General features: G+C 38.5%; 1 pseudogene; it reads right to left on the bottom strand.

Moving 5' to 3' along the window:
* Positions 1-461: 461 nt before the first annotated feature.
* LOC135232526 (olfactory receptor 4F21-like) lies at positions 462-1,710 on the bottom strand (annotated as a pseudogene).
* Between the last annotated feature and the right edge of the window lie 10,303 nt (positions 1,711-12,013).

The following is a 12,013-nucleotide window of genomic DNA, read 5'->3' as shown; positions in this document are numbered from 1 at the left end:
GAACCAAGGAAATTTATTTTATAGCAAAGAAAGTGTGCAAAAGCACACATAACTAGGAAGCCCACTGATCCTACTACATATTGAAACAACTAGAAGCTGTCTATCTGATAGAACACTGCAATAGCTTTTTAAAATCAAAGCTGAGTCACCACCCTGAAGATAGCACACAGCCGGCCTGGTGGGTCTGTGCTTCAATATATAAACTTTGACAAATGACCTTTGGATGGGTCTATGTCCCTTATGGAAACCCTGGTGGCATAGTGGTTAAGCCCTACAGCTGCTAACCAAAGGGTTGGCAGTTCAAATCCACCAGGCACTCCTTGGAAGCTCTATGGGGCAGTTCTACTCTGTCTAGAGGGTCACTATGAGTCGGAGTTGACTCAACGGCACTGGATTTGGTTTTTTTGGTTTTGATGTCCCTTATGTTGAAAAACATGTGTCTGGAAATCAGGGGATAGAGATAACAATAACACCTCTCACTTTTCCCATTGTAGTAAAGGTAATGAGTAAATATTCTACTAGAGAAGCAGAAACAGGTTTAAGGAAATAGATAATTCATTCAATTATGGCCATGTTAAATGTATGAAGCTTAAATGGAGATTTCTAACAGACAGGTAGATATAGAATTTTAGAGCTCCAAAGACAGGTCTGGTCAGCAAAATCTCATATAATATTGCTGTTTGTGCAGTCTTTTTATTGCTGTCTTCATGTCTTTGTTCCTTAATGTATAGATGGCAGGATTCAAGATAGGGGTGATAGCAAAGTCAACAATGAAGAGGTATTTATCAAGTCATGATGTGGGGAAAGGCCACACATAGAGAAACACACATGGAGAGAAAAAAAGAACAACCACAGTGACGTGAGCTGACAATGTGACAAATGCCTTGGATAAATCGCCTGAGGAACTTTTCCAGACAGTGACCAAAATGAAGGCATAGGAAAGGATTAGCAGGAAGAAGGTGCCCACGCTAATGAACCCACTATTGGCAGCAATAATCAACTCATATTTGTATCCATCTGTGCAAGCAAGTTTTATGATCCTGGGAAAGTCACAAAAAAAGCTGTCTATTTTATTGGGCCCACAAAAGGGCAAGTTAACAACAAATGAAAACTGAGACATAGTATGGACAACCCCAGTTACCCAGGCAGTGACTACGAATGAAACACATATTTTAGGATTCATGAGGTTCAAGTAGTGAAGAGGTTTACAGATTGCTGTGTACCTATCAAACGTCGTGGCTATGAGTAATACCATCCCCACTCCTCCTATGATGTGGATGAAGCATATCTGTGTCATACAACCTTGAAAAGAAATTGCTTTGTATTCGTTTAAAAGGTCTGTGATCATCTTGGGGACTGTGGTAGAGGAAAGTCCCATATCAGTGAGGGACAGGTTGGCCAGCAGGAAGTACATAGGGGAATGTAAGTGAGAATCAAGAATCACTAAAAACAAAATGAAAAGGTTTCCCAGGATGATCCCTAAATAGAGCAAAGAGAATGTCAATGCAAGAAAAACTTTACTTTCCCAAGAACTGGAGAGTCCCAGCAACAGAAACTCAGAAATCACAGAGTCGTTTAGCTCACCCATTGCCTGGGACAGAAGAGCTGATTTTCAAATGACCTGTAGGTAGGAATTGAGGAAGTGTTACAATCAGTGGCACTAAAAGTTGATTTTCTATTTACCCTGCTAATTGCATATACTGAATTATACATCAATGAATGGACAAGAAGAAAAAAAAAAAGAAAATGAAAATATTATAGTAATGATTAGTGTGATTACATGAAAAAAGAAATAAAATTTTGAATATATTAGATGAAGGCAAATAGTGTTACTTCCCTTCTTATTCTAATATCAAACCTTTTGTTTTTGCCTCTCAAAGATTCCAATGACCACTTTCCTACATGTTTTCCTACCTGTATAATCTCATGAATTTTCTGTAGCCTGCACATTAACATTCTCACACTAACTCGCAAACTCTCTTTCTATGAATTTCTTGCTTTACTGGACAAATAGAGATCAGAGTGGATTTCCTTAAAACTCTTAGCAAACTGATATACTGAACAGTTATTGGATAAATTTCAACATCAGTTCCTGATTAAAACTCTAGAAATATGTTTTTGTAATTGTTGAGGGCCGGCAAGTCAGTTTTGACTCATAGTGACCTCATATGATTATTTTGAGGACTAAATGAGTTAAAACATGAAAAACATCAGAAAATGATCTGACGTATAGTAAGTACTCAGTGTTATCTATTGTGATGATTTTTAGGAAACCAACCAAAAATTCTTCAGTCGGGGAAACAGTAATTGAATTCTAGTAAACACAAAGCTTGTATGCTTTTTCAAGTTGTGCTCGGTTGTAATGGAATAGTCAGGGCGTGGGCATTATTTTTCATTTTTCTGATCCTATTATTCTTCACATACCACTTTAACAAAATACTTGTGCTTTGAAAAATACCTTATGTCCATCTCATAATATGATTAAAATTTGAGAATGAGATCAGAGGGTTATCAAACTACATGAGTGAAAATCATTGAAATAAAGAGAATTAAGAAAGAAAATAGGGAGGCAGAAAGAGCAATAAAATGTGGGAAGCAAAAAAGGGAGGGATTAGTATGCAACCAAATGCTAGAGAATTAGTTTTCCTACCTACCTGCTCAGTCTCAGGTTTTACCTGCAACAACTTCAAGGATTGAGAAACCCGGAGGTTAACTCCTTTTTAGATTCACTATTATTTCTTAAGACAAATATTTATAAATACTTCTCACCATTAGGAATGAAACCAATTAGTGGAACTGAGTATTAACGAACAATATTTACCCCATATGGAAACTCAGTCTTTATTATGCCCATTGGATTTCCCCAAGGGCCAAGTATCCTGAGATGCAAAAAAGAGTAATAGGAAAGTTGAGAAAATCAATGTGATGATCAGTGAGTTTGCAGTTCTGACAATATTTTTTCCAAGTTGAGAATTTCAAATGTTCACTTTTGATATTCAGTGAATTCTTAAAAGTTATTAGAGCCATTTATAATATATTTTTCTTGTCAATATCAAGTTCAAGGTCAGCTACCATGATGTACCCTTAACTGCTATTTCTACCTAGGATTTTGAGAAATAATGAACTGGTATTTGAACAAATCATGGGAGACTGAGCAAATCTTCCATTTGCTCTATCAAGGACAGAGCAAATATAGACACAGAAATTTCAGTTTGGGTTTTAATTCTACAATTACTCTATGTGGAAATCTAGACTTTTTTTTTAAAGCACAATATATTCATGGGCTAAATATACTAAGGTGGTGTTTTTCACAGACTTCACAAACTAGTGAAGAAACAGAGTGACCTACCTTGAACTCATTGCAAGATTTCTTTGAGTTCTACCTGTACAGCTGTTGCTTGGGGTTTGCGATGGTTAAGATTGTTCGTCAACTTGGCTGGGCCATGATTCTCAGTGGTTTGACAGTTGTATGATGTTGTGATCACTTCCATGTTGAGATCTGATATAATGAGATCACTCCCATTATGGGATCTGTTGTGAGTAGCCAATCACTTGAAACAAAGTTTCCTTGGACAAGTGGCCTGCATTGAACAAAAGTGGACATTCTGGCAAGGGTTGTGGGCTTTTGCTCACTCTAGATCCTGCAGCTGGCTCCTGTTCATCTACCTCCAGTTCTGGGGACTTGAGCCAGCAGCTTACCTGTGGTCTTGCCTGGCAATCTTGGGATCTGTAGTCTTCACAGCCTGTGAGCAACAGCCCTGCTCTCTGACTGTTGATCTTGGATTCGCCAGCCCCTGCAGCTGCTTTGAATCAGGAGAAGCCTCCAGCCTGACCCTTGTCTATTCAACCCACTCCTGTCCCCCTCTGCCTTCTCATCTCCCCTCCAGACAGGAGCTGCCCACATAATCTCAAGTGTCTACTTGAGCTAAGAAGCACATTCCTCAATGATATCATTTTTGTCTTGTAGTCCAGACTAATCTTTGTCTGAAGTGTTGGCTTCGGGAATGGTTTTAGTTTTGGGCTAACAGAGAGTCCAGGGGCCGTAACCTCTGGTTTCCGTCCACTCTTAGTCAGATCATTAAGTCTGGTCTTTTTACTAGAATCTGAGGTCTACATTTCACTTTTCTCCTGCTCCATCAGGGATTCCCTGTTGTGTTCCATGTCAGGGCAGTCATTGGTAGTAGCCCGGCACCATCTAGTTCTTCTGGTCTCAAGCTGATGGAGTCTCTGGTTTATGTGGCCCTTTCTTTCTCTTCGACTCATATTGTCCTTGTGTCTTTGGTGTTCTTCATTGTCCTTTGCTTCAGGTGGGTTGAGACCAATTGATGCATCTTAGATGGCTACTTGTTAGCTTTAATACCCCAGATGCCACTGACCAAAGTGGGATGAAGAAAGTTTCCTTAATATACTTTTTTATGCCAGTTGACCTAGATGTCCCCTGAAACCATGGTCCCCAGAACCCTTTCCCTGCTACTCTGTCCCTTGAAGTGTTTGGTTGTATTCAGGAAACTTCTTAGCTTTTGGGTTAGTCTCATTGTGCTGACTTCCCCTGTATTGTGTGTTGTCCTTCCTTTCACCTAAAATAATTCTTGTCTACTATCTAATTAGAGAATACCCCTCTGCCTCCCTCCCCACCCTCATAACCATCAAAGAATGTTTTCTTCTGTGTTTAAACCTTTCCTTAATTTCTTATAATAATGATCTCATACAATATTTATCCTTTTGCAATTGACTAATTTCACTCAGCGTAATGCTTGCCAGATTCCTCCATGTTATGAGATGTTTCACAGATTCATTGCTGTTCTTAATCGTTGCATAGTATTCCATTGTGTGATTATACCATAATTTTTTTACCCATTCATCCATTGATAGGACTTGCAATGAACATTGGCGTGCATATATCTATTCTTGTAAAGGCTCTTATTTCTCTAGGATATAGTCTACAAATTGGGATTGCTGGATTGTATGGTAGTTCTACTTCCGGCTTTTTAAGGAAGCACCAAATCGATTTCCAAAGTGGTTTGTACCATTTTACATTTCCACCAGCAGAGTATAAGCTCTCCACAACCTCTCCAAATTTATTATTTATTTATTTTTTCAGATTAATTCCAGCCTTGTTGGGGTGAGATGGTATCTCGTTGTAATTTTGAGTTGCATTTCTCTATTGGCTAATGACCGTAATTAAAGTGAATATATTTCTTGAGGGTATTAGCTTCTAGGGTATCAGTCCTTTTTGGCCAAATGTCATGACTTTTTAATACCAAATATATTGGTCAACTCTGTATACACAGAGCTAGAAAAATAGCAGATTTTGTAATGATAAGTACATTTAATGGATGTGAGTTTGTGTGTATGTGTGTTTGTATGGCAGATACTGCGTTTAGCACTAAGAATACAGTTTGTATTGACTATATAACTGCTATCCTATTTGCAAATAATTGTTTAAAGAAAGGAGGACAATATTAATATGCAGCTATATGATTTATTACCTATACTGACTTGACTAAGGCCAGAAGGGGAAGCGATAGGTTTTCTGTGGCCAGTAGTTCAAAAACATGAAAGCTTAGATTCACATACTAATACTAAATCCATTTATCTTTTTTCCTTATTGCATAATCTCAACTGCCCCAGGACTATAATAGACTCATAGTTACAACATATCTAACATCGTAGCATTATAATGGGAGAGGAAAATGTTATTTGGTGTCTGAGGCAAGTTGGTTTCTGCTTGACCAATCGATTTTTGTCATAACCCTTTTTAACCCTTAAACATCTGGTTCTTCTGTTAGTATTTTCATGGTAAATATTCATGTTAGTTCAGGTACTCTGTGAAACACTGGCCATTACAGAATTATAAGATAATTCTTGGGGGAAATATCTGTGAAGAGGAGAGGGAAAAGGAAGCAGAAGTAGACAGAAGCAAACGCCTTCATAAGGGGATGCCAATGTGGACCCTAGGAAAGTAAGGGACAAGGAAGGAGAATGGGTTGGAGTAGACTGCGGTGCAGCTCTGAAAAAGTCTCCACCAGGTGGAAGGGGAATCCCAGAGCAGAGATTGACCATTAGAGGAATCCCATATTGGACAGGAATGGCCTTGCTCTGATACCTCAATCAGTTTGTTAATCGTTGACTCAGAGGAGCCTGTGGAGACTGTGGCCCCAGGGAGAATGCTAAAGTGGAATCAGAAGTTCCAAGAGCTGGAAGCTATCAGCTAACTACACTCCTTGAAACAAGTTCGGTCTTAACGGGAGGTGTTAGTGGTACATTCCTATACCTAATCCAAAAACCAAAACCAAACCCACTACTGTCGAGTCGGTACTGACTCATAGCGACCCTATAGGACAGAGTAGAACTGCCCCATAGAGTTTCCAAGGAGCTCCTGGCGGATTCAAACTGCCGACCTTTTGGTTAGCAGCTGTAACACTTAACCACTATGCCACCAGGGCTTCCACACCTAATACAGTGCTAAATAGTTCTTTCTATTATATGGAAGACTTTATTTGATTTGAAGCCTTCATTTGCTTTTCATTGATCTGGTACTTTTGATTTGGTTTTGACAGAGATCTACTTTTCTTTGCTAATATCTATTCACTTCTAAATAACTATTCAGTATCTTTGTATTCATCTTTACTCTCCAAAGTTTCTGAACTCATCAAATTTTACCATCTATTGAGAAAAACAGAAACGAAACAGGCAATACAGTGTGTTAAATGCTATTATGAGAAGCTATACTGTCCTACATTTTAGAAGTCTGTAGGAAGATGTCTTAGTTATCTAGCACTGTTATAACAGAAATACCACAAGTGGATGGCTTTAACAAAGACAGATGTATTCTCTGACAGTTTAGGAGGCTAGCAGTCTGAATTCAGGGCACCAGTTCTAGGGGAAAGCTTTTTCTCTCTGTTGGCTCTGGGGGAAGGTCCTTGTCATCAATCTTCTGGTCACGGAGCTCTTTAGCACAGGGACCGTGCATCCAAAGGATGCACTCTGCTCCCAGCACTTCTTTCTTGGTGGCATAGCATGTTTGTTTATTTATGAAGGTCTCTTTTGGTTTCTTGCAGTAGTGTTTTGTAGTTTTCTAGTATTGGTCTTTTACATCCCTGGTTAGATTTATTCCTAAGTACTTTATCTTCTTGGGGGATATTGTAAATGGTATTGATTTGGTGATTTCCTTTTCGAAGCTCTCTTTGTTGATGTAGACAAATCTTACTTATTTTTATATATTAATCTTGTATCTTGCTACCTTGCTGAAATCTTCTGTTAGTTCCAGTGGGTTTCTTGTGGATTCTTTGGGGTTTTTTGTGTTTAGGGTCATATCATCTGTGAATAGGGACAGGTTTACTCTTCCTTACCAGTTTGTATGCCCTTTATTTCTTTCCTTATTGCTCTAGCTAGGACTTCCAGCACAAGGGGAATGCTTTCAGTCTCTCTCTGCTTAGAACGATGTTAGGTGTTGGTTTTGTATATAAATGTCCTTTATTATGCCAAGGAATTTCCCTTCTATTCCTATTTTGCTGAGAGTTTTTACCAGGAATGGGTAAAATGCCTTCTCTTTGTCTATTGATATGATCATGTGATTTTTTTTCATTTATGTAGTTGATTATGTTGATTTTCTAATGTTGAATCATCCTTGCATACCTAGTATGAATCCCACTTGACCATGATTTTTTTTTTTTTTGGTGTGCTGATGAATGCTATTTTGAATTCTAATTTTGTTGAGAATTTTTGCATCTGTGTTCATGAGGGACGTTGGTCTGTAGTTTTCTTTTTTTTGTGTGTAGTGTTTTCTCCTGTCTTTGGTATTAGGTTTGTGCTGGCTTCATAGAATGAGTTTGGGAGTATTCCTTCCTATTCTCTGTGCTGAAACAGCTTGAGTTGTATCGGTGCTATCCCTTCTCTGAAAGTTTGGTAGAAAACTCTAGTGAAGCTGTCAGGACCAGGGCTTTTTTTTTTTTTTGTGGGGGGCAGAGAGTTTATTACCTCTTCAATCTCCTTTTGTAACAGATTTCTTTAGTTTTTCTACCTCATTTTATATTAGTTTTTTTTTTTTTTAGGTAGTGTATTTCTAGAAATTTGTCCATTTCCTTTAGGTTTTCAAATTTGTTGGAGTATGATTTTTCATAGTGTTTTTGTTATGATCCTTTTTATTTCAGTTGGGTCTGTTGTGATATCACCCATCTTGTTTCATGCTCAGGTTATTTGCTTCCTCTCCATTTTTCTTTTGTCAGTTTGTCCAAAGGTTTGTTGATTTTGTTGATCTTTTCAAAGAACCAATTTTTGGTCTTGTTGATTCTTTCTATTGTTTTTCTGTTCTCTATTTCATTTATTTCTACTCTAGTCTTTGTTATTTCCTTTCTTCGAGTGCCTGAGGGCTCCTTTTGCTGCTTTCTATTTGTTTGAGTTGTAGGGTTAGTGTTTTGATTTTCTTCTTTTTTGATATATATGTTTATTGCTATGAATTGTCATCTAAGCACTGCTTTTGCTGTATGCCAAAGGTTTTGGCGAGATGTGTTTTCATTCTTATTTTATTCTATGATTTTTTTTTTTTAATTCCATGCTTGATTTATTCTATCACCCTGTAGTTTTAATCCAGGTGTAGTTGAGTTGCCATGGATTTGATTTTTTAACTTGCTTTTTCTGTTATTGATTTCTACTTCTATGGCATTATGATCAGAGAAGATGCTTTGTATTATTTCAGTGTTTTGGATTTGTTTAGGGCTTGTTTTGTGGCATAAAATGTGGTGTATTCCGGAGAATGTTCCATGTGTTTTGGAAAAGAACGTATACTTTGCTGCTGTTGGGTGAAATGTTCTGTATATGTCTATGAGGTCAACTGGTTGATTGTGGCATTTAAATCTATATCTTTACTGAGCTTCTTTCTAGATGTTCTGTCCTTCACTCAAAGTGGTGTACTGAAGTCTCCTACTATTATTGTGGAACTGTCTACTTCTCTTTTTCAAAGTTGTTTGAGTTTCTTTTATGTATTTTTGAGTCCTGTCACTGGGTGTGTATGTATTTATTATGGTTATGTTGTCCTGGTGTAATGGCCCTTTAATCATAATATAGTGTCCTTCCTTATTCTTTATGGAGAACTCTGCTTTAAAGTCGGTTTTATTGGAGATTAATATTGCCACTCCTGCTCTTTTTTGGCTACAGTTTGCTTGATTTTTTTCTTTTTTTCCATCCTTTGAGTTTTAGTTTATGTCTTTGTGTCTACGGTGTGTTTCTTGTAGACAGCATAAAGACAGATCATGATTTTTATCCTTTCTACTACTCTCTGTCTCTTTACTTGCACATTTAGGCACTGGCTTTTTTTTTTTTTTTTTTACTACTCTCTGTTTCTTTACTTGCACATTTAGGCTATTTACATTCAGTGTAATTATTGATAGGTATGAGTTAACTGCTGTCATTTTTTTTTAACATGTTGACAGTTTCTTTGCTCTGCTTAATTTTCTGCACTGAGTTATTTTTGTTTACATATTTTCTTTTCATCTCTTTCATTATTGTAGATTTTGTGCTTGCTGAGTATATTTTTCTTCTTTTCTATTTTGATGGGTAGGTTTGTTAGGATCCTTTGTGGTTACCTTGAAATTTACCTATATTTTTCTAAGTTTAAACCAATTTCCTATTTCTTGATATCCCCTTAACTTCCTTTCCATATGGAAGTTTATGACTGCATTGTTTATTCCCTCTTTTTTGTTTTGTATTAACATCTCTGGTTCCTGATTTTCAGCCTTTTAGTTTTGTTTTGTTTTTGTGAATTCTTTATCTGAGTTGGTCTCTGGTTGATCTCTGATGTGTCCTTGTCTTGGATTGTTGTCTGTTGTTGGTTCTCTAACCGGAGAAAGCCCTTTAATATTTCTTGTAATTTTGCTCTGGTTTTTACATATTCTCTTAATTTCTGCTTATCTGGAAATGACCTAATTTTGCCATTGTATTTGAGAGACAATTTTGCTGGATATATAATTCTTGGCTAGCAGTTTTTTTTTTTTTCCTTCAAGACTTCTTATATGTCATCCTATTGCCTTCTTGTCTGCATAGTTTCTACTGAGTAGTCAGAGTTTAATCTATCGGTTCTCATTTGTAGGTGACTTTTGGCTTATCTGTAGCCACTCTCAGAATCCTTTCTTTGTCTTTGGTTTTGGCAAGTTTGATTATGATATGTGTTGGTGACTTTCTTTTGGTTCTACCCTGTATGGGTTTCATTGAGCTTCTTGGATATATTCTCATCTTTCATGATATTAAGGAAGTTTTCTGTCAGTCAGTCTTCAACAATTCTCTCTGTGTTTTCCTTGTATTTCCTCCCCTGTTCTGGTTCTCCAGTTACTCATAGATTTTTACTCTTTATTTTATTTCACATAATTTTTAGATTTTCTTCATTTTTCCTCTGATTTTCCCTCAAATTCATATCAAGGGATTTATCTTCAGTCTCACTAATTCTGACTTCCATTCTGACTTCACTAATCCTATCTCAGTTCTTCTTATATGACCTTCTACTGAGTTGTCTAATTCTGAACATTTATTGTTAATCTTTTGAATTTCTAATTGCTGTCTCTGTATGGCTTCTAGCAGCCTGTTTATTCTGTCATTTTGTTCTTGTATTGTTTTCCTGATCTATTGCTTTGTCTGTGTGTTCCTTGGTTTGGTCTGTGTTTTGCCTGATCTTCTTTATCTCTTGGAGAGCTCTGTATATTAGTCTTTTGAATTCTTTATCAGGTATTTCCATGGCCTTATCTTCCTCAGGAAGATTTTCTGGTTCTTTATTTTGATCACTTGCTGAAGCTGCCTTGTCCTGCTTCTTTTTGTGATTTGATATTGACTGTCATCCGTGATGCATCAATAACTTATTATATTTATTTATTATATTTTTGTTTACTGCCTCCTGAATTTTTGTTTTGTTTTGGTATGTCCAGGTAGTAGGGGCAGCTACTCAGTGCGTGAGCCCAGGAGTCTGTTCACTGTTCTTTTGGCACTGCTAAAACTGTAGGAGGCATTTTAGTGGGATGGTGAAACTTCCTGCTGATCACCTGGCCATGGATGCCAGTGGTGTTCTCCCTAGTTGTTGGGTTGGGTCTTGTGTGTGTGCTCTGCTGCTTACCGAGTGGTCAGGGTACAGCTGCCCAGGTCATTGGTCACTGAGTCTGTGGTGCCAACACTCTCATCCTGCAGTTGTGGGCAGTCAAGACTGCTTGGGGGTGTTCAGAGCAGGCACTGGTCTCTGGTTGCAGTGGAGGGCAATGGGGAGGCAAGGCAGGGGACTGTCTGCTGTAACCAGATGTCTGGATGGAAGGTGTTACCCTGTTCACTAGACTACATAGTGGGGTGGTAATGCAACCCATCCTTGAGTACCTAGTGCTGTTGGTTGGAGGGATTAGGGGGCACCACTGATTCTCAGGTCCCTGTCATAGGCAGCTAGATGGAGTGAGTGGTACCATCAGTCCTCTGGCCCTGGTGTGGGTGGTTGAGGCTCCTTCTTAGGGGGGAGGGCAGTGTCAAATGCTGCAAATCTGCGGCTCCAACTTGGATGCTGCAGGTGAAAATAGAATTCAGCTGAAAGCCCTGCCCATTTTGTCCTAATGTGATGTGCATTGCTGGGTCAGCCTGCAAGCACTAGTGTGGGTGATTGGTGGGGGTGAAGGGTGCTGTATGTCCATAGACCCTCTACATCAGTGGCTGCGCAAAGGTGAGGGGGTGCCTCTAAATTAGACAATGAGTTCCCAGCTTAGTGGGTGTGGTGGCATTGAATGCTGCAGGACTGCTGTCAGATTAGGGAGTGGGATGGATGAGGAGAAGGGAGTGATCCTCAGCTGTGGAGCTCTGGTGGGGGAAGGGGCATGGTGCACACATGGTGGGTTTGGAACTTACACTTAGCTTTTGTGGATCTGGTGTTGTTCTGTTTGGTTCTTTAGGTGTGTGCAGATTTGCTGCTGCCTAGCTGCACCAGATGGGGTGGGTTTCAGCTTGGAATGTTGCTTCTTGCCTCAATCTGTGTGTGCTATGCAGATTAAGCTAG

Source organism: Loxodonta africana, chromosome 10, assembly GCF_030014295.1.
Source record: "Loxodonta africana isolate mLoxAfr1 chromosome 10, mLoxAfr1.hap2, whole genome shotgun sequence".
In the NCBI taxonomy this organism is placed as follows: Eukaryota; Metazoa; Chordata; class Mammalia; order Proboscidea; family Elephantidae; genus Loxodonta; species Loxodonta africana.
This window is presented reverse-complemented; position numbering and strand designations above follow the sequence as displayed.